The sequence below is a fragment of the Triticum dicoccoides genome, chromosome 2A, assembly GCF_002162155.2.
Source record: "Triticum dicoccoides isolate Atlit2015 ecotype Zavitan chromosome 2A, WEW_v2.0, whole genome shotgun sequence".
Taxonomy (NCBI): domain Eukaryota; kingdom Viridiplantae; phylum Streptophyta; class Magnoliopsida; order Poales; family Poaceae; genus Triticum; species Triticum dicoccoides.
In genome coordinates this window covers 319,338,325-319,365,823 of record NC_041382.1, presented here as the reverse complement: position 1 = coordinate 319,365,823, position 27,499 = coordinate 319,338,325, and positions in this window count along the sequence as shown.

The window sequence follows — 27,499 nt, the reverse complement described above, 5'->3', positions numbered from 1 at the left end:
TGGATGCGGGCGGCGGCGGCTGCTTTGCCCGGCCGGACCGGACATGTCCGGCGCGGCAGGAGGAGGAGGAGCTAGGTCTAGGGTTGAAATGACCCGAAAATTTCAGGGTAGGGCTAGATTTATAGGTAGAGGGAGCTAGGAAGCTCCAAATGAGGTGCGGTTTGCGGCCACACGATCGTGATCGAACACTCTAGATGATAGAAGAGGTTTAGATGGGTTTTGGGCCAATTTGGAGGGGTTTTGGGCTGCAACACACATGAGGCCTTTTGGGTCCCTTGGTTAACCGTTGGAGTATCAAACGAAGTCCAAATTGTACGAAACTTGAAAGGCGGTCTACCGGCATTAAACCAAGGCCGCATGACAAGTCTCAGTCCAATCCGGAAACGTTTAACACCCGCACACGAAAAGAGGTAGAAAGGGACACCGGATGACATAGGAGCGCCGTATGCAAAACGGACAACGGGGAAAATGCTTGAATGCATGAGACGAACACGTATGCAAATGCAATGCACATGATGACATGATATGAGATGCATGACAAAGACAAAATGAACGGAGACAAAAACCCGACAATGAGGAAATAACATAACTTAGTTCCAGAAACGGCAAGAGTTGGAGTACAAATAAGGTAAATTACATCCGGGGTGTTACACCCTAGGTCGTACAAGGCTCATGGGCCCAACTGGTGGTGGTGCAACACCTTTTGACTTGTTGTTTGCGTCGGATTCTGGTGCAGTGTCAGATTGTCTGTATGAAATAGCACGAAATCTACTTTCCAACAAAAAAGGAATCACCCAATTCGGTGTCTGTATGAAAAAGTTGTTGACGTTTTGAGTCACGTATGTCTGTGCAGTCCGAATCTGAATCCAGAACGGGAGAGACATGGACTCTATCTTCTCTTGGCCCAAAAGTGACATGCGAGGACTTTTTGAACAGAACCTAAACTTATCCTTTTCCCGTATCTTCATATGTGGATTGTACAAATGTTCCATACACCTGCAATTAGACAAAACAGAAAAGTGTGTGAAGTATTTTTGTTCTGGATAACATAAATAGATTATTGAATAGTTTGCACTAGAAATCACCTGACAAATATGCATGTATGCAATATTTTTGCTTGTATCCAAGGTAGTCATGTCCTCATCATCCTCCCCTTCTTGAAAACAAAGCCGTCCTCGGCGTTGCTTAATCTGAAATGTGGCTAAGAAAAGAGACAAGGTGTACATGTTGTAAATGTATATGTCATCCATTTTTAGTTCCCTTGAATTTTGCACATATGACACATGTATACATGAGTAACTTTCATAGTTTATAAAATCTAAAGCCAAAAAATTATCACAAGAAGTAGAAGGCATGAAAATATTGCAACACAGTTTGCACATATAAGTATATAAGTGATGCTCTTATTCATTTCAAAAGATTGACGGTGTTCATCATTAAATCATCCCAACATTGGTGAATAAACATAACTTGCTTCAAATTTACATGCTACAACATGCTTAAATAAGCAAACATGCAATAAGTCATTCGACATAGAATCATCACCAATATTAGAGGTCATATCAAAGTGATTAAACATTGGTTCATTTGCATCAACAGTTAATTCAATGGGTGCACTCAAAATTGTTGGTATTTCGGTTATTTGATCACATGCATTCATGACAGTAATAAGATTCTCTAAAATAGATGGTGTGCTCAAATCAACAGGTAACTCAATACATGATGCATTGATAGAGGCGAGGGTCCCGATCTTTTGATGAGATGATAACTATCGATTCGGTGGAGTCGACTTTCACGAGCCGACTACAAACGTGCAAGACATTGCACCTTAGCAATCGCTAAACCGATCTCCTGAGGTTACTGGCGATGCCAGAAGCACGGTCAGCCTGACCACGTAGGTCTATTCCTGCAAGCAATCAAAGAACAAGCAAGAATATGATAAAGCAATCTGAATATTGCAAATATATATGAAGTATTTATAATGGTGGGGATCCGTAAGTGGTCTTGGTCTGGTCGTTGGACACAAACGAATTACACAAAGTTGCAATGGCTAACTTTTAACTAAACAAATCCCAAGGAAAAAGGCTACTAGATGGATCTACTTATATAGGAGCAAGGGGTGGTGGCCAAGGAGGTGGAAGGATGTCCCAAGGCAGCCTAAAACTAACTATAGGTCGTACAAGGCTCATGGGCCCAAGTGGAGGTGGTGCAACACCTTTGGACTTGTTGTTTGACTCAGATTCTGCTGCAGCATCAGACTGTTTCGTCGACATCTCAATGCTCTAGACGAATTTGAAGGTGATTCCAATTGGGTTGGAAAGACCACGAAATCTACTTTCCAACAAAAAATGAATCACCCAATTTGGAGTCTGTATGAAAAAGTTGTTGACGTTTTGAGTCAGGTATGTCTGTGCAATCCGAATCTGAATCCAAAACGTGAGAGACTTGGACTCTATCTTCTTTTGGCCCAAAAGTGACGTGAGAGGACTTTTTGAACATGACCTAAAATTCTCCTTTTCTCCTATCTTCATATGTGGATTGTACAAATGTCCAATACACCTACAATTAGACAAACAACAAAAGTGTGTGAAGTATTTTTGTTCTGGATAACATAAATAGATTATTGAATAGTTTGCCCTAGAAATCACCTAACAGATATGCATGTATGCAATTTTTTTGGTTGTATCCAAGGTAGTCATGTCCTCATCATCCTCCCCTTCTTGAAAACAAAGCCGTCCTCGGCATTGCTTAATCTGAAATGTTGCTAACAAAAGAGACAATGTGTACATGTTGTATATGTATATGTCATCCATTTTTACTTCCCTTGATTTTTGCACATACGACACATGTATACATGAGTTACTTTCATAGTTCATAAATTCTAAAGCCAAAAAATTATCGCAAGAAGTAGAAGGCATGAAAATATTGCAACTCAGTTTGCACATATAAGTAATGCTCTTATTCATTTCAAAAGATTGACAATGTTCATCATTAAACCATCCCAACATTGGTGAATAAACCTTACTTGCATCAAATTTACATGCTACAACATGCTTAAATAAGCAAACATGCAATAATTCATTGGACATAGAATCATCACCAAGATTAGAGGTCATATCAAAATGATTAAACATTGGTTCTTTTGCATCAACAGTTAATTCAATGGGTGTACTCAAAATTGTTGGTATTTCAGTTATTTGATCACATGACACATTCATGACAGTAACAAGATTCTCTAAAATAGGTGGTGTGCTCAAACCAACAGGTAACTCAACACATGATGCATTCAAGTTAACTAGGCATGCATCATTCTGATGTGAAGTAATATTGTCAATGCTTTTATTGTTACCTTGTCGCAAAGATGTAGCTGATATAGGTACGGACATTGACAATGTACCATACTCTTGAGATGATGTCGCGCTCACAATCTGAGGTGGGGCTGCTCTAGTAGGTGCAACGGTGGAGGAACGAACCGGCGGTGGTGAGCATGAACTAGAATGGTAGTTGTTGTTGTCACCCAATGCATCCTCCTGTATCTGTCTCTCAAAGGTATAAGCACGAACATACATACCAGTAATACAACGAGGAATATACTGAAATCTTGCACGGATATCATGGTTCAAATAGCCAAAAAATCTATTCATTGTATCATCCTTAGATTCTTCCATGTCACAATGATGCATATAAGATTTGAACTCTTGGTAGTAAGCATGAACAGTGTTACTGCCTTGTTTTAACTGTTCCAATTTGCGAAGCAATTCACAACGATAGTAAGGAGGAAAAAATTGTTATCTCACTACAGCTTTCAAAACTTTCCAAGTTGTGGGTTGGTTATCAATGTTTTTCTTACAATGTACACTCCACCAAACAGAAGCAAAACTAGTAAATGCTCTAGTGGTAGATCGTACTCTCTCAAGTTCAGAAAAATCATGATGAGTAAAAACTTGTTCTACTTCAAGCTCCCAAGCTAGATAAATAGCATGATTAAATCTACCCTCAAATGACGGTAAAGAGATAACCTGACCATGTGCATGTGTGTGTTGTCCCAACTCTCGTGATGGTGAAGATGTGTCCGTCGTCCAAGAACTTCTATCTCCGGAACCTGTCATGATTAGTACAAACAAGAAAACAAAATTCGAGAATAATGTTCCTATGAACTACTAGGATGTGGTTGTAAAGTGCTCACAGTAAAGCAAATATCAATATCTTACAAGTTCTTACCATGCGGCAGGTGGTGACTGGCAACCAACGGTGTCAAATAACTCCGAAGATTGTGTAAAGCGATTGCCAAGGAAACATACGTATATATGGTGTAGAAATATGTGGAGTTGGGTTGGTTATATTTGGTAGCAAAAGACTAGCAATAATCAGTTCAGAGATACAATGTTGAGTAAATGCTCAACGAAGGTACTGTGCTGGTCCAAGGCTAGACCGGACTAGAGACGCGAGCCTAGAACACTAATGAGGTCACGCTATAGCACAACTAGCTTCAATAAAGGATATGAAGTACCTCTGGACAGCAAAATATAAGTGAAGATCACAATAGCCGTAAAGATAATGACGTGAAACAACTGCCAAGCAGGATATATCAACAACTTTCTCTCCAACTTTCCTCTAGAAAAGTTTGTGCCAATTTTTTGATAATTTCTTTCAAGAATGGTATTGACTCAAGCTTTCAAACGCAGAAGGAATCACTCAATTCCGAGTTGATATGAGGGCTCAAAAAATTCTAAAACTGGCCTGAAAAACTGGAATAAGCTATGTTTGTGAACTTCGGAGGGCAAAAAGAACTATTTAGAAGCCGATTTTGAGGTGCCAAATATTTAACTAGCTTCTGCAACTATTTAGATGCGGCTCATCGCTAGCTTTCATTTGAGTACACGCGTAGCCAAAGCGGACTTCATATGAGGAAGTTATGCCTGTTTTACTGAATAGTGCACAAAACAGATTCCAATCCGAATTCAACTACGAGATTCAGTCTAGATAGATCCGAATTTTGTTTTTTTTCCTCTCTTTTTTTCTCACACATTTTTTTATTTTTCTTTATTTTTTTCTTTGACATTTTTTTACTTTTTTCTGTCGTTTTTTCTCCGTCTTTTTTTCTCTCTCCCTCTTTCCAAAACAAACTAAATAAGATGTAGATTGGATCAAGCGAAGATGGGAACGATCTCAACTATGATTATGACAATGAACGGTGGGTAGCACGTGGAGGAAATTGATGGATGGGTGGTGGACAGCGGAAGGGATAACGATGCAGCGGCGACGTGACTAATGTGAAAAGAACTCAAAACTCTAAACGACTAGACACTAGAAACCAGCAACTCGACTCACGATGCAACCGAAAATTCAACGGAACAAAAACTAAGTGGTAATGTCGAAAAGGCTAACACTGTTTGGGACACGGATGAACTAAACTGTACTTTTTGTTGCTTTTTCTTGGACTCTTGGTATGAAGAACAGATGCAATCTAGACTACAAAAAACTGGTAGAATCTCACCGAGCAACCTGAAAACTGATACCACTTGATAGAGGCGAGGGTCCCGATCTTTTGATGAGATAATAACTATCAGTTTGGTGGAGTCGACTTTGACGATCCGACTATAAACGTGCAAGACGTTGCGCCTTAGCAATCGCTAAACCAATCTCTTGAGGTTACTGACGATGCCAGAAGCACGGTCAGCCTGACCACGAAGGTCTATTCCTGCAAGCAATCGAAGAACAAGCAAGAATATGATAAAGCAATCTGAATATTGCGAATATATATGAAGTATTGATAATGGTGGGGATCCATAAGCGGTCTTGGTATGGTCGTTGGACACAAACGAAGTACACGAAGTTGCAATGGCTAACTTTTAACTAAACAAATCCCAAGGAAAAAGCTACTAGATGGATCTACTTATATCGGAGGAAGGGGTGGCGGCCAAGGAGGTGGAAGGACGTCCCAAGGCAGCCTAAAACTAACCCTAGGTCGTACAAGGCTCATGGGCCCAAGTGGAGGTGGTGCAACACCTTTGGACTTGTTGTTTGACTCGGATTCTACTGTAGCGTCGGATTGTGTCGCTGACATCTCAATGCTCCGGACGAATTTGAAGGTGATTCCAATTGGGTTGGAAAGAGCACGAAATCTACTTTCCAACAAAAAACGAATCACCCAATTTGGAGTCCGTATGAAAAAGTTGTTGACGTTTTGCATCAGATATGTCTGTGCAGTCTGAATCTGAATCCAGAACGTGAGAGACTTGGACTCTATCTTCTCTTGGCGCAAAAGTGACGGGAGAGGACGTTTTGAACAAGACCTAAACTTCTCCTTTTCCCTTATCTTCATATGTGGATTGTACAAATGTCCCATACACCTACAATTAGACAAAACACAAAAGTGTGTGAAGTATTTGTGTTCTGGATAACATAAATAGATAATTGAATAGTTTACACTAGAAATCACCTAAAAAATATGCATATATGCAATATTTTTGGTCGTATTCAAGTTACGAATGTCCTCATCATGCATTCAAGTTAACAAGGCATGCATCATTCTCATGTGAAGTTATATCATCAATACATGTATTGTTACCTTGTCGCAAAGACATAGCTGATGTAGGTACGGACGTTGACAATGTACCATACTCTTGAGATGTTGTCGCGCTCACAATCCAAGGTGGGGCTGCTCTAGTAGGTGCAACGGTGGAGGAACTATAACACCCCAGATGTAATTTACCTTATCTGTACTCCAACTCTTGCCCTTTCCGGCGCTAAGTCATTTCATTTCGTCGCTGTCGGGTTTTTGTCTCCGTGTGTTGTTGTCTTTGTCATGCATCTCATATCATGTCATCATGTGCATTGCATTCGCATACGTGTTTGTCTCATGCAGCCGAGCATTTTCCCCGTTGTCCGTTTTGCATTCCGGCACTCCTATGTCCTCCGGTGGTCCTTTCTACCTCTTTTCATGTTTGGGGGTTAAACATTTCCGGATTGGACCAAGACTTGCCACGCGGCCTTGGTTTACTACCGGTAGACCGCCTATCAAGTTTCGTGCCATTTGGACTTCTTTTGATACTCCAACAGTTAACCGAGGGACCGAAAATGCCTCGTGTGTGTGGCAGCCCAACACCCTTCCAATTTGGCCCAAAACCCACCTAAACCCTCTCCATCATCTAGAGCGTTCGATCGCGTGGCCAAGAACCGCACCTCATTTGGAGCTCCCTAGCTCCCTCTTCGCCTATATATAGACCCCTCATTCCAAATCCCGGTCTCCTTCCCCGAAACCCTAAAATTTCCTCTCCGCGCGGCCGGACACGTCCGCCGGCCACCGGACACACCGCCGTTACCACTCAGCTCTCACCACCTGTCGCCGCCTCCTTCCTCCCGCCGCCGGCCCGGGAAGGCCCGCACCGGGCCCTCCAAGCCCATCGGGAGCCGCCGCCGCTTGGCTCCTCGCCAGCGCCGCCCGAACCTCACGCCGCGTCGCCCTCCGTCCGCCGTGCCGCCGCCGCGCCATATCCGGCCGCCGCCTCGCTCCTCGTCGGCGGTGCCGACCTGACTCCATCGCGGCGCCTCGCCGCCCCGCTCCGGCCACCTCCACCATCATCCACCGTGGTGCCGCCTCTCCTTCCTCCTCCTCGGAACGGCAAGTCCGGCAACAACCTCGGCAAGTCCGGCGAACAGTGCTCCCTCCGGCAATCCTCGAATTGACTGCAGCCCCGATCTGGATCTCAGATACAAAAATCGCAGGTTGACTTTTGCTCCGAAACCCTAGTTATTTTGCTTACTTTGACATGCCATAACTCTGCATCCGTAGCTCCGATTTGTGCATGTAGCATATCAAAATGTTTGTCTCGTCGAGTACATCATATCATCTAATTGCATCATTTTCATTTGAGCTCATCTTGATGCCTGAAAATGCTGTTGGAAGAGGGCTATGTGAGGAATTTGTCAGATCTGTTTCAGCAAATGGCCTTTTGTCATTTTTGCCATGATTAATGTGTGCATGCTATGATCCTGAGCTCTACATGTGTTTTGTTAAATGCCATGCCATCTTTACAGATGTGCTTGCCCTGTATTTTTGTAATATTTTTGGTGACTAGCACAAGCTTGCAAAGTAGCGTAATCGGTAATGCTGATTTCAGGGACTTAGAATTTCACTAAGTCCTTATCCTGATTTTGTTGTTATGCCATATGTTCATGTTGTTTCCTAGTGATCCGTGCCTCTTTTGAGGATGATCAGTAAGGATGTTTTGTTAATATTGTGGTGCTCTATCCATCCATGTCTTTGTTTGCAATTATGGAGCAACCTAGCTTGAGTCAATCGAGCTCTACTTTGCCGAGGTTGCCGAGGTTGCCGAGGTTGTTGCTATTGATCCGTGTATGCTATGATGTTGTTCATGCCATATATAGCTTCTATGACATGTCTTCTTGATGGGTGTATGCTTAGTTTGTCATGACATTCTCTGTAGTGAGTGCATCGAGCTCGTAAACATGCCTACTCGTTAACTGTTTTACATGCTCCAGTTTTTCACAAAGTCTGAATCTGTTTGTGTTTTGCCATGTTCACATGCTTGCAATTGTATTTCCTGATCCGTTTTGGCTCAAGGTCACTAAGGGACTTTTGTTAAGTGATTTGAGTAGCTTCATTCCATGCCTTGCCTTGACATGTTAAGTTCCTGTAGCATGTAGTTTTCATGCTCTCAAGTGTGCTTCCTGATGATAAATTCCAGACTTGTGTTTAATTTCACTAAGTCTGAAACCTGTTATCATTTGCACTTTTGCCATGCTTGTTTGAACCTTTTAATTGATGAATTGGTCATAGCTCAGTGTTCATCTTTTGTCAAGCATCATGAGTGGATCCCTGCCATGTATTTTGTTATCATGTTTGAGTGTTGTAGCATATATATCTTGATGCATTTAGTTGGTCACTTGCTGATTATCCCAGACCGGTGCCATATTTGTTTTGCTTGCCATTTCCAAACCGTGCATCCGATTCCGGTTATCTTTATATCGATTTCAACCGAAATCACCTCACCTTTCCAGTGGTACTCTTGTATTTACATGTTGAGGCCAGGTTCAATCATTCCTTGTCAAATCTTGCATATGCATCACATACCGCATCCCGCATATCATACCATGTTTGCATCATGTTGTTTGAGCATTGCACGTGATTGATTGAGTTCCTTTTTGCTTGTTGTTCTTGTTTGGGTAGGTATGGGAGACGAGTTCGTGAACGAGGAGCCCGTTGAGTTCGCTTACGAGGATCAGGGCAACTCTGACAACTTTGCAGGCAAGATGACCATACCCTCGAAATCACTTCTATCTTTGCTTGCTAGATGCTTGCTCTTTTGCTATGCCTATGCTACGATACCCACCACTTGCTTATCATACCTCCCAAATTGCCATGTCAAACCTCTAACCCACCATGTCCTAGCAAACCGTTGTTTGGCTATGTTACTGCTTTGCTCAGCCCCTCTTATAGCGTTTCTAGTTGCAGGTGAAGATTGGAGATCGTTCCTTGTTGGAACATTGTTTATTGTTGGGATATCACTATATTATCTTGTTTATCTTAATGCACCTATATACTTGGTAAAGGGTGGAAGGCTCGGCCTTATGCCTGGTGTTTTGTTCCACTCTTGCCGCCCTAGTTTCTGTCATATCAGTGTTATGTTCCCGGATTTTGCGTTCCTTGCACGGTTGGGTTATAATGGGAACCCCTTGACAGTTCGTCTTGATTAAAACTCTTCCAGCAATGCCCAATATTGGTTTTACCATTCGCCACCTAGCCTCTTTTCCCTTGGGTTTCGTGGACTCAAGGGTCATCTTTATTTAAACCCTCGGGCCAGTGCTCCTTTGAGTGTTGGTCCAACCTGTCAGCTGCCGGTGGCCACCAGGGGCAACTCTGGGCTGGCCTACCAGAACCTTGGATAATCCGGTGTTCCCTGAGAACGAGATATGTGTAGCTCCTATCGGGATTTGTCGGCACAATCAGGTGGTGTTGCTAGACTTATTTTACCATTGTCGAGGATGTCTTGTAACCGGGATGCCGAGCCTGATCGGATTGTCTTGGGAGAAGGAATATCCTTCATTGACCATGAGAGCTTGTGATGGGCTAAGTTGCAACTCCCCTGCAGGGTTTTGAACTTTCGAAAGTTGTGCCCGCAGTTATGGGCAGATGGGAATTTGTTAATGTCCGGTTGTAGATAACATGAAACTTAACTTAATTAAAATGCACCAACCGCATGTGTTACCGTGATGGTCTCTTCTCGGCGGAGTCCGGGAAGTGAACACGGTGTTGGAGTAATGCTTGACCTTGGTTGTTCTAGGATCACTTCTTGTTCATAGTTGTTCGACCATGCTTTTGGCTTCTCTTCTCGCTCTCTTTTTCGAATAGGTTAGCCACCATATATGCTAGTGCCTTGCTGTAGCTCCACATCATTACCTTTGCCTTACCTATAAGCTTAAATAGTCTTGATCGCGAGGGTGCGAGATTGCTGAGTCCCTGTGACTCACAGATTACTTCCAAACCAGATGCAGGGATCGATGATACCGCTTTAGACGATGCGCTTGAGCTCAAGTGGGAGTTCAATGAAGACTCTCGTTGTTACTATGTGTCTTTCCCAGATGATCAGTAGTGGTGCCCAGTTGGGGCGATCGGGGATTTTGTCGCATGTGGGGGTTGATCTTTATTTTGGTACCGTAGCTAGACCATGAGTGTATTGGATGAATGTAATGTTATTCATGTATTTGTGTGACGTGGCGAGTGTAAGACAACTATGTATCTTTTCCCCTTTATTTATATTACATGGGTTGTTTGCAAAGATTACCTCACTTGCGACATTGCTTTCAATGCGGTTATGCCTCTAAGTCGTGCTTCGACACGTAGGAGATATAGCCGCATCGAGGGTGTTACAAGTTGGTAATCAGAGCCTTCCCCGACCTTAGGAGCCCCGTGCTTGATCGAATCGTTGGCGTTGTTGAGTCTAGAAAAATGTTTTGAGTCATTTAGGAATTATATATTGAAGAGTCGGGAATTCTTTTTACTCCCCAGTCCCTTCATCGCTCTGGTGAGGCATCCTGACGTAGAGTTTTCCCTCTTCTCTTCTCAAATTTCACTAAAAAAAATTTTAGGATCACGCGGGTATCTTGGAATCGTTCCGATGGTTTTATGACGAGAACATTGTTCTTGGTGCCTCCTGTCATTTAGGGGTTGTGGCAGTGTCCCGGGGAGTTGAGCTCCGAGGTGTTGTCGTCACAAATTTATCATTGAGATTCTGGAATACCTGAATTTCGCCGACATCGAAAATCTCTTTTATGCAGTTGTTGGTGAGATAACCTCGACGCCACCCAGTACTGGGCGGGAGTTCAGGAGTATTGCCATAACTCGTATAACGGATGCTTTTCGAAGGTTGAGGTAAATGATTTCCAAAGGTTTCTCGGTTATGTGTTGAAGGATGGATACAGCTGGATATATGATTTGCTAGAATTGGGTGAGATATTATACTTCCCCTGTATCCCCAACACCTGATTGCATAACCGGAAAGGTTCAGGAGTTTTATAGGTGGGAATTCTTGTAGCTCTAGTTCTTCTTCCGCTGATATTTGGTTTGGGATTGGGTAATCCTCACCAAGTATTCGTTCTTGTCCGTACCTTGTTGGTTTTATTCTTCTACCTCAATTCTAAGTGGCTTCTCAAATTATGGAAATGTGACCATTTCAATTGGAATGCATTCGTTCATTTTGTTCAGTTGTGAAGACATTATGTTGCAATTTCAATCTGTTCGATTCAGCTTGAATATTTGTCTGTCAAGATGCTAATGGAGTTCAACCTCTTCAGGATTAAATCTACCCTCAAATGATGCTAAAGAGATAACCTGACCATGTGCATGTGTCTGTGGTCCCAACTCTCGTGATGGTGAAGATGTGTCCGTCGCCCAAGAACTTATATCTCCAGAACCTGTCATGATTAGTAGAAACAAAAAACAAAATTCGAGAATAATGTTCCTATGAACTACTAGGATGTGCTTGTAAAGCGCTCATAGCAAAGCAAATATCAATATCTTACAAGTTCTTACCATGCGGCAGGTGGTGACAGGCAACCAGCAGTGTCAAATAACTCCGAAGATTGTGTAAAGCGATTGCCAGGAGAATGTACGTATACAAGGTGTAGAAATATGTTGAATAAACGCCCAATGACGGTACTGTGCTGGTGTAACATCCCAAATTTCCAATTTGGAATGTTATACATTAGATCATCACTGCATACCATATTTTATTTTCCATTTTGGTTGATCCTAGAAATTCTACGCAACTCAATGACCCACGGAGAGAGTTGGGGATTTCGTTATTTTCATATTTGAGTTTTCTCAAATTTAGACAATAGGATCATTTGATTTTATTTATTTTATCATCAATTATTTCTATTACAAAAATATGAGAGAGGGAATAAAATGACTTTCCCAAAATAAAGAAATATTGAGGATTTAATAATAAAATCAAATAGGATTTTATTTCGGAGTTTTTCGGTGTTTTATTTGAATTTAGGAAAAATGTGTGTTTTCCAAAATTGCATTGAGGTCCCAAATAAATTTTCACCTTGTGCGGCTTGATTTTAGAAGCCCGTGAAAATTTATTTCGGAATTTTCGGAGTCCGTTTAGTGTTTCTTTTTTTTTTCTTCTGCGCGTAATTATTTAAAAAAAAATCGAACCAACCTTGGGCCGTGTCCGACTAGGACTTCCGGCCCATTAGGGTATTTAAGCCAGGGGGGAGGCCCAGCCAGAGCTAACCCTAGCCCGAGCCGCCCAGCTCTCGCCGCCGCCGCCGCCTAGCCGCCGCCGCCGCCTCGCCGCCGATCCACCGCCGCCGCCGCCGCTGCCCCGCAGCCGTCGCGCCGCCTCGCCGCCGACCCACCGCCGTCGCCGCCGCTGCCCCGCCGCCGCCGCGCCACCTCGCCGCCGCACGCCGCCCGAGGTCTGCTGCCGCCTCGAAATCCATGCCGGTTTTTTTATTTTATTTTTTCGAAAAACCGTTCGGTTTTTCCGTCGGTTTTTTTAGATTCGTTTTTTTGAAATAGATCGGTTTTTCTGGTTTATTTAATTTAGCGAGCGTTCGTCGTTTTTCTTTTCTCGGATTAAATTCACGTATTTTCTGATCACGATTCCTGATCCGATTTTCTTTTTAGTATAACTTTTCGCTCGTTTATCGGCATCAGGCGATTCAAGCGCCTAGAGTTTCGTCTCGAAACCCTCTATCCATTTAACCAACTTAAACAAGATTTTGCTACTGTAAAATTTGCCCTAGATCCAGATTAGTAGAATGAAGTTGTTTTCTTTCGCCGTTTGACTTTCATTGCTTCGTTCGATTTCATTCTTTTGCCAACCGGAGTTCTTGAGTTGTACCTTCTGGTTAGATCTCTTATTTGAGTTTTACCTGTGCATTAGTTGAGTACTTATTGTATGCTTGTTTGTTTGTCTGTGATAGAATACCCGGAGTGCGCCACTTGTTACTTCGAATCGCTAGGTTTCCCGGATCATCAGCAAGGCAAGTAACACTTTGATCATACCTTTTCTACTACCCAGTTTTATTGCATTAGATCAACCCTCACACATTGCATGGTTAGGATCTAATTAAATTGTGGGATGGGAAGTAGATGAGGTAGTACCTTTTACCTGTTTATTATCAAACCTTTGGGAGTTACTTCTACGTTTGCTTATTATGCCATGCTATGCTAGTAGACGTGGATTGGGTGAGTGATATCTATGATAGATGTGAGTTTTGTTAATTAATGGTATCTAAGGTGGCAACTTAAACACACATCTGGGTGGATTGAGGCACATGGGTATTCCAGGACTTCCCTGTTTTCTTTTGGACCGCCACCCAGACTCAAAGGGATCATGAGACTATTCATACTAGAAACTTCCGTGTGCAGCCACAAGCTATTATTGGCTCTAGCATAGTTGACTAAGTCGTGCGAACTCTTACGGTGGTAGACTAGCAGATGTAGGGGATGTAGGTGGTACAGTCTACCCGATCGTAAGGTGCTAGCGCTTCTGAAAGACTATGTCTCGGTCATCCGTCTTCTCAAACACCCTGTAGTGCGAGAAACCCAACGGAGGCGATCGAGTCTTGTGGGGAAAAGTGCGCAAACCTCTGCAGAGTGTAATAAACTAATCATGGTTAGCCGTGTCCCCGGTTACGGACATCTTGAGTATCTAGTACCTGAATTATCATGTGAATCTCAACATGTTACTCTAAATTAATTTTGTCGGGTTATGTTTAATGATGATGCTTAATTGGGATTGAGAATGCTGTCAACCATTCTCAATGTTTAACAACTACCATGATAGTTAAATAAATTCTATTCCTTTGAAGTAGGGAAAAATTGGCTTTACGCAAAACTATAACCATAGAGCTTTCCACCAGCCAAATATGCATATAGTATAGCTGTTTCATTCCATTACTCTCCATGTGTTACATTGCCAGCATATTCCATGTGCTGACCCGTTTCGGGCTGCAACGTTAATGTTGCAGACTTTTCAGACGATGATTAAGGAGTTTTAGGTCGTGGTTCTATACTCAGTGATGCCGTTGGAGTTGATGGACTCACTTATCTTCCAAGCCTTCCACTATTATCGTTATTAGATGGCCTTAAGCCATATTTATTGTAATAAGTTCTCTTTTGAGACACTCGATGTAATAAGTGTGTGATTGCTACTCTGCTATAAATCCTCCGAGTACTGTGTGGTGTCAGCATTACTGATCCAGGGATGACACCGGAGCACAGAGATCAGACTGTTTGAGGTCTGGTTGCTACAGAGATGGTATCAGAGCACACACTGACTGTAGGACACGACCACTATGCTAAAAGACCTAGATCACTATTCACTCTCTTCTCTTCTGACTTCTCATCTTTTCTACTCTTTTAGGATGGCGGATGCAAGGAACAAGTTCACGCAACTGGATGAAGATACACCCTTTGGACGTCACTTGAAGGAAGTCACTAGATACCTGAACATAGGAGTACCAAGCTTCACAGGAACCTATAACGCCACTTTACCTGAAGAAGAGCGCTGGATGATTCAAGTTCAAATTCCAGGAAGGACATTCATGCCAGTCACTGAGCCCATAGAGTTTTCTTTTGATGCACCAACTTGGAGTCTAGGAAAGAGCATGGCAGCTCATATCGCCATGGGACGCATTGGAGAAGTCTACCGCAATGATCTCAAGGATACTATCTACTAGATTTGTGGGCGCCGAGATGAGCACTGGGAGATGATCAGCACCAGAAAGGATAGATCAATTGCAGCTTTTATCCAGGAATTAAACCAGCACATTCGACGACAGGAGAACCAGATGTGTGCCGACATGATAGATTTGAAGAAGGCTAAGACTAGAATCAAGGAACTTGAGGAAGAACTCAATGCTACACGTGAAGATTATGAAGAGGAAATTGAAGTATTGGTGGAGAAGAATGATGACCTGATCAAGAAGATTGGAATATTTATGGGAGGCCCTACGCCAGTAGAGGAAGACGAAGAACCCAAGGAGATTAGCCCGGAAGACTACATCATCATCGACGGCACCGATTCGGATCCAGATAGTAGCGATGATGACTATGTTGATGAAGCTGGAGCAGATATCATGGAGTCTGCAACCGAAGAATATTTCTAGTAGACCACCTCATCAGTAGTAGTAGTCCACCATGTAAATATAGTAGTCTGAGCACTTTTGCGATAGATAGATCGATTGTATGCCCTTGTTTGATTGAATGAAGTGAATTGTTTGCTTTTGCCTCATGTGCATATGGGTTGGGTTTTCTCTTTAGACCCCTCTATTCTTACATCTCATCTTTTCTAAACCCTCAGATGCCTCCGAGACGTGACCCCGGATTTGCCTTTCCACTGGAGCTCACCCAGTTGATCCAGCAGCAGAACACATTGATGCAGTTGCTAGTCTAGAATCAGAATCAAGGGAACAACAACAACAACCCACCACCACCACCACCTATTGATCACTTAGCCCGTTTTCTTAGGCTGAATCCGCCGGTGTTTTCCAGTAGCACGCCGATAGTAGCAGATGATTGGCTCTGCAAGACAGCTAGGGAGTTGACCATAGCAGGATGCACAGATGCGGAGAAGGTAAAGTTTGCCGCACATCAGTTAGAAGGACCCGAAGCATCATGTGGGAGAATTTCACAGCCACTTTCCCAGTCGACACTGTCACATGGGACCAGTTTCCGCAGGCTTTTCGTACTGCACATGTTTCATAAGGAGCTATGGCCATGAAGAAGCGTGAGTTTCGCAACTTACGCCAAGGAGGACGAACAGTTGGCCAGTATGTGGAGGACTTTAGTAAGTTAGCACGTTATGCCCCAGATGACGTCGCTACGATGCAGCTAAGCAGGAGAAGTTTCTGGAAGGACTGAATGATGAGTTGAGCATGCAGTTGATATTAGCAACCTTCAACAACTACCAGGAGTTGGTAGATCATGCTCTGATGATTGAAGGGAAGCAGCAGCAAATTGAGAATCGCAAGAGGAAGTATGGACAAGGGAAGTACAATTCAGGAGCTCAGCAGAAACCACGTTTTACCCCTAGACCGGGAGGACATTTTCAGCACACCCATGGAGGAGGTAGCTCGCACAATCACAATGGCACCAAGAATGGTAATGGCAATGGAGGAAGCAACGGCCAGAACCGCACCAACCCATCAACCCCAGCCAAGAAGGACCTGAGCCACGTCACTTGCTTTAAGTGTCAGAAGACCGGACATTATGCCAATGAATGTCCTGAAGGCCAAAATGGGAATGGAAGTTCCGGGAAGAAGCCTAACCCTTTCAACAGGGGACAGGTGAACCACATTAGCGTGGAGGAGGTTGAAGCTCAGCCCGATGCAGTAATAGGTAAGTTTTTGGATAAGTCATTTACTGCACTCGTTCTTTTTGATACTGGTGCATCGCATTCATACATCTCAAGGGCATTTGTGGATAAGTATAACCTATCAACCCAAGCCTTTAGGTCACCCATGTTAGTAACCTCGCCTGGAGCAGAGTATGTGGCTAGTCTATGGTTACCATTAAGGATTGGTAACTATGTTTTTCCCTCAGACCTAATAGTATTGGAATCCCAAGGATTGGATGTGATATTAGGCATGGATTGGTTATCAAAGTATGAAGGGAATATTGAATGTGCTAGTAAGTCAATTTTGCTTACCACCCCAGAAGGGAGAAGGATCAAGTATGTATCCCGGCATGTGCCAAAGAGGACTCAAGTAAATTGCCTAACAGGAGTTGTGCAGGAGGAAGTACTAGTGGTAAGGGATTTCCCTGAAGTATTTCCAGAGGAGTTGCCAGGCATGCCACCGGATAGAGATATTGAGTTTTTGATTGAGCTATTGCCAGGCACGGGGCCAATATCAAAGAGACCATATAGGATGCCAGCAAAGGATTTGGTGGAAATTAAGAAGCAGATTAAGGAGTTACTGGATAAGGGATATATCCGCCCAAGTTCTTCGCCTTGGGGATCGCCAGTACTTCTAGTGGAGAAGAAGGATGGATCGTTAAGGATGGTTGTTGATTATCGAGGATTGTACGAAGTAACAATCAAGAACAAGTACCCACTACCAATGATTAATGATTTGTTTGATCGATTGCAAGGAGCTAAGGTATTTTCCAAGATCGATCTGCGATCAGGATACCACCAGTTGAAGATTCGAGAACAGGATATTCCGAAGACAGCTTTTACCACCAGGTATGGGCTGTACGAGTATACCGTTATGTCATTTGGTATGACTAACGCACCTGCCTATTTTATGAACATGATGAACAAAGTGTTTATGGAGTTTTTGGATAAGTTCGTCGTAGTGTTCATTGATGATATCCTGGTTTATTCGAAGAATGAGGAGGAGCATAAGGAGCATTTGCGTTTGGTACTTGGAAACCTCAGAGAACATCAATTATATGCCAAGTTTAGCAAATCACTACAGGAATCAGCTAATTTGCAGTCAGTAAAGTTCTTTGCCGTTTGCTTTTCGTCGGGCCAGACGGCAAAGACCACTTTTGCTGTCAACTACTGATGGCAAAGAATAACTTACAGCAAAGACATACTTTGCCGTCTACTTTTTTATTATAGACGGCAAAGATATACTTTGCCGTTTGCTCTTTTTCTACAGACGGCAAAGAGGTTACTTTGCCGTCTGGAATAAAATTGAAGACGGCAAAGTATGTCTTTGCTGTCTATAAAAAAATTGCAGACGGCAAAGACGTACTTCACTGTCTGTGTTTTTTTACAGACGGCAAAGAAGAAACACAGCACGCGGATTCATCTCGCGGATTGATGACATGGCAAGATCTGGGCCGCCCGCACCTGCCTCTTCTCTCACCACACGCCGCCCACCCGCTGGCCCACCACCACCCGCGCCCACCCCGTGCCTTATCCTCTCCCTCTCGTTCGTCTCTCTCATCTCCTCAGTTCGTGGGTGGCCCGCACCCGCCTCTTCTCTCAACACCACCACCCACCCGCAGTCCGTGCTCCCTCCATGCGCCGCTGCGTTCGCGCGCGCCTGTCTCCGGCCGCTTCTGCCACTCCCCACCCACCTCGTGCTCCTCTCTCCTCGCGGCCGACGCGGCCGAGCAGGGCGGGCGGCGGAGCAGCGGGTGGGCTGCACCATCGACCCCACGCTCTCCTCTGTTCGTGGGCGGCCGCGCGACGAGCAGGGCGGGAATCGGCTCGGGCGAGCAAGGCCTTGCGACACCTCATCTAGGCGCGGCGAGCCGGCGACAAGGACGGGCGAGGAGCGGCTCAGTGACCAGTGGGGGTGGTGCAGCGAGAACGGCTGGTCGGCGCTTTGGCTCGCAGGGTTGGGCGGCGCGTCGGCGACCAGGGCGGGCGGCGCGGCAAGCAGGGCCGGGCGGCGCTGCGAGCAAGGACGGGCGGTGCCTCGGTGAGCAGGGTCGGGCGGCGCGGCGAGCAAGGACGGGCGGCAGCAGTGGAGAAGTACGGCCGGCGATGAAGTCTCTATTGCCGAAGTGGAGAAGGACCTGATTGCTTTTCAGATTTAGTTTTTAGGGTCCTTTGTGTAAACTTCGAGGACTTCTGTGTAACCACTCTGTAACTCCACCGATGATGAATGAAAGAGGCAGCATGGCCGGGCCTTTCCCTTTTCTTTGTCAGCCGAGCCTTCATGTCTAGTCTTGATGTTGACTCTGTCCAGCTTATTTTTTTATAAAATAAAAAAAATATTTGCCGTCTGTAAAAAGGTTTGGCTGATGGCAAAGATCACGTTTAGCTAACGGCAAATAGGTTTCATTGCCGACTGCTGTTTTTGTGGTAGACGGCAAATTCACAGTTTGGCTGACGGCAAAATCTTTGCCGTCTGTGGGACGAAAAGCTGACGGCAAAGTTTTCTTTGCCGACTTATCTTTGCCGTCTACTTCCTAACGGCAAACTCTTTGCCGTCTGGATTTAGGTCTTTGCCGTCTGTAATCCACAGATGGCAAATTATCGGTTTCCTGTAGTGAATGTGAGTTTTGGTTGAAGGAAATAGGATTCCTCGGACACATAATATCTGGAGAAGGTATAGCAGTTGATCCCACTAAAGTTGATACCGTGATCAAGTGGGAAGCCCCAACAACAGTTGGAGAGATCCAGAGTTTTCTTGGACTCGCAGGATACTACCATTGATTGATTGAGAATTTCTCAAAGATTGCGAAGCCTATGACTGAGTTGTTAAAGAAAGATACCAAGTTCATATGGACGGAGGAATGTGAGGCTAGTTTCCAGGAGTTGAAGAAACGCTTGGTTACGTCACCAGTGTTGATTTTGCCAGACCAGACCAAAGATTATGAGGTGTATTGCGATGCTTCACGTCGAGGACATGGAGCAGTGCTTATGCAGGAAGGGACAGTTGTTTCATATGCCTCAAGTCAACTGAAGCCTCATGAGTTAAATTATGCCACACATGATTTGGAGTTAGCAGCCGTAGTGCATGCTTTGAAAACATGGAGGCATTTCCTCATTGGGAACCATTGTGAGGTGTACACGGATCATAAGAGTTTGAAGTACATTTTCATACAGAAGGAGTTGAATCTCAGACAAAGGAGATGGTTGGAGCTCATCAAGGATTATGATATGAGATTGCATTATCATCCCGGAAAGGCTAATGTAGTAGCTGACGCATTAAGCCGTAAGAGCCATGTCAATACGTTACTGACGGGAGAAATACCCAAGGAGTTAGCAGAAAATCTTCATGAACTATGTTTGGAAATAGTTCCGAGAGGTTATGTAGCAGCATTGGAGATTCAGACAACTTTGATGGATAAAATCAGAGAAGCTCAGAAGACTGACAAAGACATTGCCGCTATTAAGGAGAAACTGAGCAAAGGAAAAGCTAAAGGATTTTGTGAGGATGAGCACGATACCCTATGGTTTGAAGACCGCGTTTACATGCCCAATGACCCGGAGATCAGGAAGTTGATTTTGAAAGAGGCACACGACTCGCCGTATTCAAATCACCCAGGAAATACCAAGATGTATTTGGATCTGAAGGATATTTTCTGGTGGACCGGAATGAAGAAGGATATTGCGGAGTATGTAGCAGTTTGTGATGTATGTCAGAGAGTAAAGGCAGAGCATCAGAAGCCAGCAGGATTGTTACAACCATTGCCGATGCCCGAATGGAAGTGGGATAAGCTAGGCATGGATTTTATCACGGGATTGCCCAGGACTCGTTCAGGCTATGACTCGATTTGGGTTGTAGTTGATCGATTGACGAAGGTAGCTCATTTTATCCTGGTAAAGACGACTTACACCAGTGCTAAGTTGGCAAAGATATACATGACCAGGATCGTATGTTTGCATGGAGTTCCAAGGAGTATCGTATCAGATAGAGGAACCCAGTTTACCTCAAAGTTCTGGAAGTAGTTGCACGAAACTTTGGGTAACAGGCTAGAATTCAGTACAGCTTTTCATCCACAGACAGATGGACAGACCGAGAGAGTCAATCAGATTTTGGAGGATATGTTGAGAGCTTGTGCGCTAGATTATGGATCTAGTTGGGACGATAATTTGCCATATGCAGAGTTCTCTTACAACAACAGTTACCAAACCAGTGTAAAGATGGCCCCTTTCGAAGCTTTGTACGGAAGGAGGTGCAGGACACCGTTGTCATGGGACGAAGTTGGAGACCGCTAGTTGTTTGGACCTGACTTGATTAAAGAGTCTGAACAGAAGGTGAAGTTGATTCGCGATGGGCTCAAGGTAGCCCAGTCCAGACAGAAAAGTTATGCAGATTCTAAACGTAAGGAGACAGTTTACGAAGTTGGAGATATAGCTTATCTTCGAGTATCTCCACTTCGGGGAACAAAGCGTTTTGGAGTTAAACGGAAGTTAGCACCACGATTTGTAGGACCATATCGAGTTTTGGAGCGTATGGGAGAAGTGGCCTACAAGTTGGAATTGCCTGAAGGATTGTCAAGAGTTCATGATGTGGTCCACGTTTCTCAGTTAAAGAAATGCCATGCGGAGATGGCTGACATACCTTTGAGAGACATAGTGCCTTTGGAAACTATTCAGTTGGATAATGATTTGACGTACGAGGAGAAACCAATTAAGATTCTCGAGTTTGCCAGTCGAGTTACCTGCAGCAAGGTTATCAAGTTTTGCAAAGTTCAGTGGAGCCACCACATAGAGGATGAAGCCACCTGGGAGCGAGAGGAAGATTTGTTCAAGGACCACCCTCACCTATTTTCTAGCCAACCCGAATCTCGAGGGCGAGATTCATCTTAAGGAGGGTAGGTTTGTAACATCCCAAATTTCTAATTTGGAATGTTATACATTAGATCATCACTGCATACCATATTTTATTTTGCATTTTGGTTGATCCTAGAAATTCTACGCAACTCAATGACCCACGGAGAGAGTTGGGGATTTCGTTATTTTCATATTTGAGTTTTCTCAAATTTTGAGAATAGGATCATTTGATTTTATTTATTTTATCATCAATTATTTCTATTACAAAAATATGAGAGAGGGAATAAAATGACTTTCCCAAAATAAAGAAATATTGAGGATTTAATAATAAAATCAAATAGGATTTTATTTCGGAGTTTTTCGGTGTTTTATTTGAATTTGGGAAAAATGTGTGTTTTTCAAAATTGCATTTAGGTCCCAAATAAATGTCCACCTTTTGCGGCTTGATTTTAGAAGCCCGTGAAAATTTATTTCGGAATTTTTGGAGTCCGTTTAGTATTTCTTTTTTTTCTTCTACGCATAATTATTTAAAAAAAATCGAACCGACCTAGGGCCGTGTCCGACTAGGACTCCCGGTCCGTTAGGCTATTTAAGCTGAGGGGGAGGCCCAGCCAGAGCTAACCCTAGCCCGAGCCGCCCCAGCTCTCGCCGCCGCCGCCTCGCCGCCTACGCCTCGCCGCCGCCGCCGCCGCCTCGCCGCCGCCCCGCGACGCCGCCACCGGACACCGGCGCTGCCGCACGCCGCCCGAGGTCCGCTGCCGCCTCGAAATCCATGCCGGTTTTTTTTTGAAAAACCGTTCGGTTTTTCCATCGGTTTTTCTGTCGGTTTTTTTAGATTCATTTTTTTAAATAGATCGGTTTTTCCGGTTTATTTAATTTAGCGAGCGTTCGTCATTTTTCTTTTCTTGGATTAAATCCGCAATTTTTCTGATTGCGATTCCTGATCCGATTTTCTTTTTAGTATAACTTTTCGCTCGTTTATCGGAATCCGGCGATTCAAGCGCCTAGAGTTTCGTCTCGAAACCCTCTATCCGTTTAACCAACTTAAACAAGATTTTGATACTGTAAAATTTTCCCTAGATCCAGATTAGTAGAACGAAGTTGTTTTCTTTCGCCGTTTGACTTTCGTTGCTTCGTTTGATTTGATTCTTTTGCCAACCGGAGTTCTTGAGTTGAACCTTCTGGTTAGATCTATTATTTGAGTTTTACCTGTGCCTTAGTTGAGTACTTATTGTATGCTTGTTTGTTTGTCTGTGATAGAATACCCGGAGTGCGCCGCTTGTTACTTCGAATCGCTAGGTTTCCCAGATCATCAGCAAGGCAAGTAACACTTTGATCATACCTTTTCTACTACCCAGTTTTATTGCATTAGATCAACCCTCACACATTGCATGGTTCGGAATCTAATTAAATTGTCAGATGGGAAGTAGATGAGGTAGTACCTATTACCTGTTTATTATCAAACCTTTGGGAGTTACTTCTACGTTTGCTTATTATGCCATGCTATGCTAGTAGATGTGGATTGGGTGAGTGATATCCATGACTGATGTGAGTTTTGTTAATTAATGGTTATCTAAGGTGGCAACTTAAACACACATCTGGGTGGATTGAGGCACCTGGGTATTCCAGGACTTTCCTGTTTTCTTTTGGACCGCCGCCCAGGCTCAAAGGGATCATGAGACTATTCATACTAGAAACTTCTGTGTGCAGCCACAAGCTATTATGGGTCTAGCATAGTTGACTAACTCGTGCGGACTCTTACAGTGGTAGACTAGCAGATGTAGGGGATGTAGGTGGTACGGTCTACCCGATCGTAAGGTGCTAGCGCTTCTGAAAGAATATGTCTCGGTCATCCATCTTCTCAAACACCCTGTAGTGCGAGAAACTCAACGGAGGCGATCGAGTCTTGTGGGGAAAAGTGCGCAAACCTCTGCAGAGTGTAATAAACTAATCATGGTTAGCCGTGTCCCCGGTTATGGACATCTTGAGTATCTAGTACCTGAATTATCATGTGAATCTCTACATGTTACTCTAAATTAATTTTGTTGGGTTATGTTTAATGATGATGCTTAATTGAGATTGAGAATGCTATCAACCATTCTCAATGTTTAACAATTACCATGATAGTTAAATAAATTTTATTCCTTTGAAGTAGGGAAAAATTGGCTTTACGCAAAACTGTAACCATAGAGATTTCCACCAGCCAAATATGCATATAGTATAGCTGTTTCATTCCATTACTCTCTATGTGTTACATTGCCAGCATATTCCATGTGCTGACCCGTTTTGGGCTGCAACGTTAATGTTGCAGACTTTTCAGATGACGATTAAGGAGTTTTAGGTCGTCGTTCTATACTCAGTGATGCCGTTGGAGTTGATGGACTCACTTATCTTCCAAGCCTTCCGCTGTTATCGTTATTAGATGGCCTTAAGCCATATTTATTGTAATAAGTTCTGTTTTGAGACACTCGATGTAATAAGTGTGTGATTGCTACTCTGCTATAAATACTCCGAGTACTGTGTGGTGTCAGCATTACTGATCCAGGGATGACACCGGAGCACAGAGATCAGACTGTTTGAGGTCTGATCGCTACAGCTGGTACTAGGCTAGACCGGACTAGAGACGCGAGCCTAGAACACTAATGAGATCACGACATAGCACAACTAGCATCAATGAAGGATACTAAGTAGCTCTGGACAGCAAGATATTAGTCAAGATCACAAAAACAGTAAAGATAATGATGAAAAAAATTGCCAAGCAGGATATAGAACAACTTTCTCTCCAACTTTCCTCTGGAAAAGTTTGTGTAAATTTTTTGATAATTTTTTTTCCAAGAATGGCATTGCCTCAAGCTTTCAAATGCAAAAGGAGCCACTCAATTCCGAGTCGATATGAGGAGTCAAAAGATTCTAAAACTGGCCTGAAAAACTGGAATAAGCTGTGTTCGTGAACTTCGGAGGGCAAAAAGACCTATTTGGAAGCCGATTTTGAGGTGAAAAATATTGAACAAGATTATGCATCTATTTAGATGCGGCTCATCGCTAGCTTTCATTTGAGTACTTGCGGAGCCAAAACGGACTTCGTATGAGGAAGTTATGTCTGTTTTACTGAGAAGTGCACAAAACAGATTCCAATCCGAATTCAACTACGAGATTGAGTCTAGATAGATCCTAATTTTTTTCTCTTTTTTTCCTCACACTTTTTTCTCTATCTTTCTATGTTTTTCTCTTACTTTTTTTCACTCGTTTTTTTCTCTCTCCCTCTTTTCAAAACAAACTAGATAAGATGCAGATTGGATCAAGCGAAGATGTGAACGCTCTCAACTATGATTATTGATGGGGACATCAATACCATTGTTACACCCACAGCCCCTGCTGCTAAACATACTGGACCAATTACTAAAGCTCGCACACGCCAATTGAATTATTAGGTAGTTTCGTTTCTTGGTAACGATTCTAATGTTCATGAGAATATGATGCTGCCTAAATTGGATACATTTGTTTTGCTTACAAATGAAGGGCCTAGCTTGGACAAGAAAGATGAACCTTGGAGCAAGTTCAAGCATGGAGATGATGGCATGCGCAAGGGGATCACAGACGGAGTTACAAGTGATGATTTCAGGACTTTGAAGCCACCATAATGAGTGCATGAAGCCTTGGACGAAATATACAAGATGCCACTTCATAAGTTTCGTCCATAGGCTATTTTAGGTGTTGCGTCACCTTATTATTGGGCCAGGCCCATGTATTTTCGAAAAACTGAAGTATAGATTGTTTTTAGAGTTTGTATGTGTGGGGAAACAGGAGTTAGGGTTGGTTTCGGACCCCTCCTCCAATGGCCACGAAATTCCCCCCTCTTTCTCCATATATACAGCCCTTAGGGCATCGTTCAGACTTTGGGTTTTGTTTAGATTAAAATTTCAGCATAGCCAGAACTTCGCGTACTTTGTTCGTGTTCAACGACCAGACAAGGCGTCACAGAACCCCACCTTGATAAATAAAGCTTTCATCTTATATTCGCAATATCCAGATTGCAATCTCAGTTTCTTGCTTGTTCTTCGTTTGCTCGTAGGAAACAGACCCTCGTGGTCAGGTTGATCGTGCTCCGGCGTGGTTAATAACCCCTCAAAAGTTGGTTTAGTGATTGCTAAGGCGCGACGTCTCGCACGTTCGTAGTCGGATCGTCAAGGTCGACTACCTCAGAAAATGATAGCCACCATCTCATCGAAACATCGGGACACCTTCGCCTCTATCAATTATGACAATGAACAGTGGCTAGCATGTGGTGGATGGATGGGTGGTGGACAGCGAAAGGGATAACGATGCAGCGGCGGTGTGACTGATGTGAACAAAACTTGAAACTCTAAATGAACTAGACACTAAGACCAGCAACTCGACACGAAGATGCAACCGATAATTCAACTATGCAAGCAATGAAAAGAAAATTGCAAAGGCTCAGACAGGCTTGGACAAAGGATGAATAGATCTAACTTTTTTGTGTGGCTTTTTCTTGGACAATAGGTAAGAAAATAAATCTAATATTGGCAAAACTAGAAACTCTCACCGAGCAACCTGAAAACTGATACCACTTGATAGAGGCGAGGGTGTCCCGATCTTTCAATGAGATGATAACTATCAATTTGGTGGAGTCGACTTTGACGATCCGACTACAAACGTGCAAGACATTGCACCTTAGCAATCGCTAAACCAATCTCCTGAGGTTACTGACGATGCCAGAAGCACGGTCAGCCTGACCACGAAGGTCTATTCCTACAAGCAATCAAAGAACAAGCAAGAATATGATAAAGCAATCTGAATATTGCAAATATATATGAAGTGTTGATAATGGTGGGGATCCATAAGCGGTCTTGGTCTGGTCGTTGGACACAAACGAAGTACACGAAGATAACATAAATAGATTATTGAATAGTTTGCACTAGATATCACCTAACAAATATGCATGTATGCAATATTTTTGGTCGTATCCAAGGTAGTCATGTCCTCATCCCCATGCGCATAGAACCAAGTCTTGGACCTAGGGGGGCAGTTCAATGTAACTGGAATGACCCCTGCATCCACCATCTATTGCTCAGCAAGATCCCACTTAGGTCAGGTGTCACGCCCAATATGCAATTCTATCCGAGAGGAACTTGAAGGTCCCACCAAGGATAGAGCCGCATATTGAAACGCTTTTGCAAGATGGATATCATTACATCGCCCCATTACATAATAGCCTGGGATACATACAAAGGGCATACAAATGCCACAAGAATACATCAATACATCATACATGAGAACAACATCCGACTATTGATGAAACATAAATAGAAACTCAAACGACATCCGCCCTGCTAGCCCAGGCTGCTGACCCAGAACCTATCCCCTGATCGAAGAAGAAGAAGAAGAACTCCAAAACAAGTAAACATCACTCTCATGTCATGATCATCGCATTACCTGTACCTGCAAATGTGGCTGTAGTAATCTATGAGAGACGAGGAATCAGCAATCCCATTACCATGGGTATCAAGACTAGAAAAGCTTAATGGGAATGGTATGAATAAGTGGTGAGGTCGCAGCAGCACTAAGCATTGTTTGGTGGCTAACTTACGAGTACAAGAGTAACATGAGAAGCTACACAATCAGTCGCAAAGCAGTAATGATCATGAAGCAATCCTGAACTACTTACGTTCAAACATAGCCCCACCGCGTTCCCTTCTCGACCTTACTCGAAAAGATATGATCATGGTTACGCACGCGGTTGGTGTGTTTAA